The sequence below is a fragment of the Schistocerca nitens genome, chromosome 4 (assembly GCF_023898315.1).
Source record: "Schistocerca nitens isolate TAMUIC-IGC-003100 chromosome 4, iqSchNite1.1, whole genome shotgun sequence".
NCBI classification, from domain to species: domain Eukaryota; kingdom Metazoa; phylum Arthropoda; class Insecta; order Orthoptera; family Acrididae; genus Schistocerca; species Schistocerca nitens.
In genome coordinates this window covers 56,451,898-56,457,446 of record NC_064617.1, presented here as the reverse complement: position 1 = coordinate 56,457,446, position 5,549 = coordinate 56,451,898, and the positions used below count along the sequence as shown (strand labels likewise).

The following is a 5,549-nucleotide window of genomic DNA, read 5'->3' as shown; positions in this document are numbered from 1 at the left end:
GATCCATTACTAAGTAGAATTTTCTGCCATTCAAACAGTGGTGAAATTTGGTGACGCCATACACAATACCCAAAGCCTATTTTTCAATTTGTGAATGGTTACACTGAGGTTTGCACAACACTTTTGATGCGAAAGCAGTAGGCCTGTTTTTATCACGAGTTCGATGCGAAAGAATTGCATCGATTGCGTAAGAGGAAGCGTCAACTTGCAACACAACTGGTGTGTCAGGATCAGAGTGAACTAAGCATCGATCACTGAGCAATGCATCTTAAAGTTTTTGAATAGCTACTTGGGACTCATCTGTCCAAACAAAGGGGATTTTCTTGCGACGCAAGCAATGTAAAGGAGCCGCGATTTGTGCAGAATTCGGTAAGAACCGAATATAATAATTCATTTTCCCTAAGACTGACTGCAATTCTGTGACATTGCGAGGAACTGACAAGTCTCGTATGCCTAACAAATGCGACTGAAGAGGCTGTACACCTTGACTGTTTATGACGTGATCAAGATACTGCAACTCAGGTTTAAAAAAATCCTATCCTTGTCGCCAGGTATGGGACCCTGCCCACCCGTCGCGTATAGGGTGCCTAAGGGAAGCTGCGTTCTTGGAATGCTGTGCAACAATTCAAGAAAATAACACTAATAGTTTTATTTCAATAAAACAGTCTGAAAATACTTAACTTTGAATTTAGAATAAGTGTCGCAAGCGATGGGCGACATGCAGTATAAATGAGTCCTGTGCTTTGTGCAATGTTCAGGCAAGTCTGCCACTCAGTCTGTGGATCGCTACTAATGTTTTCGTAGCACTCTCTGTTAGGCCGTGCTAAAACTCTGCGAGTACTTTCCACTAATGTCCAGCGGAGGCTGGCAGGAGCGGCGCATACATTCACTTCGGCTAGATGCCGCTCCTTCGTGGTGATGTCCTGGTCATCGGGCTATTGGCCAGCGTTTCCTCACTGCCTTCTCTGGTCTTGCGTTCTTCCTCTTCGTTTCGGCGTTTGTTGTTACGCCAAAACAGCCTTGTGGGCGGTGTGTGCAGTCGCCCCATCCTGTTGGAATCAGGAATTCTTAATTTCGTCCTCATTCAGTTCACCTAGGAACGAGTCCAGAAATGCGGGTTCTTTACCGTTCTGCATTTATGGTGTCCTGAAAGCATGCCCAATGATGCGTTTACGAGTCACGTCACACCAAACACCGATCGTGGGGTGGGGACACCTTAAATTCATGTGTATTCTCCGTAGTCCATACACGACTATTCTGGAGAGATGAAACCGTGCCTCATCCGTGAAAAACGTCGTGTGAAGAATCTCCTCACCATTGTCCTGCAAGAAGGACAGAAACCAGTTGCAAAAGCTCACACGCGCCGGCCAGTCAGTGTCGCTCAGTTCATGCACGATCGGCGTTTTGTACAGATACATGGAGAGTGACGCCCCGAGAATCTTGTGAGCAGAACACACGGACACGTGGGCCTGCTGAACAAGTCGTCTAACCGATTTCTTTGGACGTCTTGCACCTCCGCCATCTTCTCTTCGCATGTGGATGCGCATGGCCTGCTTGATTCTGGAGCATTATGAACGCTTCCGATCTTTCGAAACTTGTTGAGGAGGGTCCGTACAGCATTGCTGTTAGGCAACTTCACTCTTGGGAACTTTCCTGCAAATGCAGCTTCTACTGCTGAGGTAAACTTGTCTCCATTGCGGAACATATGCACCACGAGAAACACTCTTTGTTCAGTCGTCAGCATGATGACTTGGATCACAAGATGTCACACAAGACGTTGGTCTTCAATCAAACCGGACCTGCGAGCAAATACAGATACCTGGTCAAATATGGTTCAGATATGATTCAAATATGTTAAACAATGGAAAATGTTTTATTAATAATTGACAATAATTTCAGTCACTACTTAGCACACCGTGACAACGGCCTTGCCGCAGTGGATACACCAGTTCCCGTCAGATCACCGAAGTTAAGCGCTGTCGGGCGTGGTCGGCACTTGGATGGGTGACCATCCTGGCCGCCATGCGCTGTTGCCATTTTTCGGGGTGCACTCAGCCTCATGATGCCAGTTGAGGAGCTACTCGACCGAATAGTAGCGGCTTCGGTCAAGAATACCATCATAACGACCGGGAGAGCGGTGTGCTGACCCCACGCCCCTCCTATCCACATCCTACCCTGAGGATTACACGGGGGTCGGATGGTCCCGGTAGGACACTCGTGGCCTGAAGACGGAGTGCTTACTTAGCACACCACAACGTGGCCCTGTATAGTTACTTTCTGAACACCCGGTAATGATATCATAACATAATGCTGTGAAAGCCAGAAAAATGGACCAAGGAACACACACGTTTATCATGGTCACTGGTTTCAGTGCACAGCAAGGACTGTGAAATTAAAGTACTAATATGCTTCCTACCATAATCCAATATTTCACAATATAATAATCTAAAAGCTACGAAGTTTTAACAGTGGAGTAACATATTTATCAAGTGAAGTTTGAGATGTCTAACGAGAACTGTGAAATATAAATGCACTTAAAGTGCTTATCGCCACTACCTAATATATGAGAGAATAGTGTTTAACACGCGCATTTTATGTGCCATCAACTTGGGATGGCGACACATACACAGCTAACTGTTTCTTCATCTGACAGTACGACTGTAAGGGAACCCTTCGCTCATAAACTTGATTCATAAAGACTTTTCATAAGATACTTTCACAAATTTTCATTGTTGTTACCTGTCTTATTTATCTTAGATCACAGGCACTTTAAATCATACTTCCAGTAACGTAAAAGGTTGCACTGAAGTTAATTTTTTTCATTAAATGTTTTTTTTAAAGAACAATATTATAATTTTGCAAATGTTTTTTCTTGTGGCATCACCTACATTCTTGTAGCATTTGTGTGCGCAGCGATAATTTTTTTTGAAATTATCCGATTAAAGCACCTTTTGCTACACATAAATGCTTAATTGTAGTGTTTGTGTGTCTTCCACTACTACTGCTACTTTAATTTGCGTGTTTACCCACATTTTATGTCGAATTATGTGTTGTTTAATGCGATATGCAATAAAATACACTCGTAGTATCTTGCCCGCCATTAACGCAGCTGGTTTCGACCAATCAGGGAAAAGTGAGTTGATTTTCATTCGTGAAAAATTTAAATGTAACGGATACGTGTGGGTTGGGATATGTACATGTGTGAACTCGTCCTATTATTGCGTTTCAGAGCCACTGTGGATCCTTTCTTACTTATTTGGTGAATAGTAGTAAGTGTTTCAGTCCGAGGGAATGTAGTTATCAGTAACGTCTGGCAGCGGGCATAGTCTTGTGTTTTTACTTGTTACTTATTTATTTTACTTATACCAGAGATTCTATTCTCATTGAATTAGAACCGTGCAGGTTTCCTACAATTTTAATATGGTTTGGGTCAGATTCTGCATTAATTAAGTAGATGAATTATTTTATTTATAATTTTTTCTGTGAACACTGTCATTTCTGGTTGAAATGATTGTAGGGTGTTCCGGTTTCATTGAAAGTGATACTGAATCAAACTGCAGTCATTTGAAGAGCCACAGCCGACATCAGTGTCTAAGCGTATAGTTCTAAAACAATGTCCTGGTAATGTGGATCATAGTAGAGTAGTCTTTCCGTTGTAAACGTTTGATTAATGGTTTCCAAACATATGACGAAAGCTTTTGTTGAGCCGGTATCTGGACGTCAATACTAAGGTCGCTAAAACGTAAGTGTACTGTTGTATCTGATCTTACATCACCTGCGTTTGTTTCATTAAAATTTTAGTACTTAAGTCTTTGCGAAGTAGGTGTGGGTGTGGCTAGTCTCCTTCGACTAAAGCAGCGTTAATGTGAGTAGATTTCATAACCACTAATAACATTCTAGGTGCTTTTTTTATATCGATATTTATATAATCATCTTAGATTTGTGTTCGGAGCTGACTCAAAGTTAAGAAACGCTCAACTTACCTATGGGCTTATTAGGATATGCTCGATAGTAATCCAAGTTCATGATCCGATTGTCAGCTCAAAACGTGATGTCATATAATACATCAATGGAAGTTTCGCACGATAAGGCCATTTACTTGATATGTACCTTTCATCTGAGATTGTGATCAATGTGCAGTCCTAGTATCTGGCTATCTTCTATTTCAGTCCATACGGCTGAAACTTCAATGTCTCCTCAAAACAAATAACTGAAAACTATGTAGATGATACATGGAAACCTTTCTTCTTCAATGTTGTACGTCTACTAGACATGGATTGGTCCATGTTCTCTATGTCTTCCCTAGGTATATTCTGAATAATTTCATAAATACACAGTTCATCAAAGTACTATAAGATAGTATATGTACGCTTACTAATTTTATTAGTGTTTGGTTCGTGTTACGTTGTCTCCGAAAACTGAGCTTTGGTTTCTCGAGCCAAGCACATATCACCACACAAGACGATATTTCACCATCCATTCGAGCACTTTGTTCACAGTTCAGGAGCGTTTTTGACATGTACGAGCTAGTTTCGTTATATGGTTTACCGTGTATTACTCATTCCGTCTTCCATCAATAATTTCAGCATTGTAAAACAAAAATTACACCGTTGACGTCTCCCTCTCTTAGACTGTGACGATTGCACGCGGTTGTTCTCAGTCTGCCTCTCCCAGACAACACCGATGTTGAGCGTTACGTCACAGCAATCATTCAGAAAATGTTCGCTTTTTCTTCGAATAACATATGAATAAGTTACTCACCTGAAACTGTCGCCAGACATTTCAGAGAGATATTCATTATTTTCCTTGTAGGCGCTGTTGTACCATCACTGTCGCCGTCTCTATATGTTCGTTAATCCTCCGATATGGTTGAGCTTCAAGTGTGTTCGTCGGGGTTGTTGCAGAAGTTCATCTACGCGGATTTCTTTATATTTTTAATAGTTTCTTCGTTTACAGTTGCATACTAGTCATGTTTCTGCAATTTCCTGAGGAACTATACATTTGGCAAAGTTCTAGAGTACTCCATTTCGTTAGTGCGTTATTTCACTCGCCGTCATATGATACAAGTAATAATTTAATTTTAGGAACGAAAGGTTTATTTTATAGGGTAGAGACGTTTGCACCATCTTCAATACAAACAATGAGCTTCGCTGTTGTTTCTCTGTCTTCTGAAATCTTCTGCACCTTTTCTACACGTCAGGACCTACTTTTCTAATGTACCACTTACAGGATGTCCAGATGAAACTACATCGTACCGCAGTGGCTTTGACAAGAACAAAACGCACGTGGCAAGGCAACAGCCTGTATCGCGACCAGTCCTCACGTCAAAGGAAGAGAGGGTAATAAAATTAATCCTTTCAGTCTGATCACAGATTCGAAATAAAATTCCGAGTAAACTGATACCAGTTAATTAACATTTCATCAATCTCAATTACTGAATTGATACTACTAAATTAATTTCCCAAAGTGCTTACACACATTGGAGGTACTGTCTACGTAGAGGACTATCGGTTGGAGGGTGTAGGACAAATTTAACGCATGTCACTTTC

At 41.4% G+C, this 5,549-nt stretch overlaps 1 pseudogene; it reads left to right on the top strand.

Annotated features, from left to right (window-relative positions):
* Positions 1-1,918: 1,918 nt before the first annotated feature.
* On the top strand, positions 1,919-2,036 carry LOC126254210 (5S ribosomal RNA; annotated as a pseudogene).
* Positions 2,037-5,549: the final 3,513 nt, after the last annotated feature.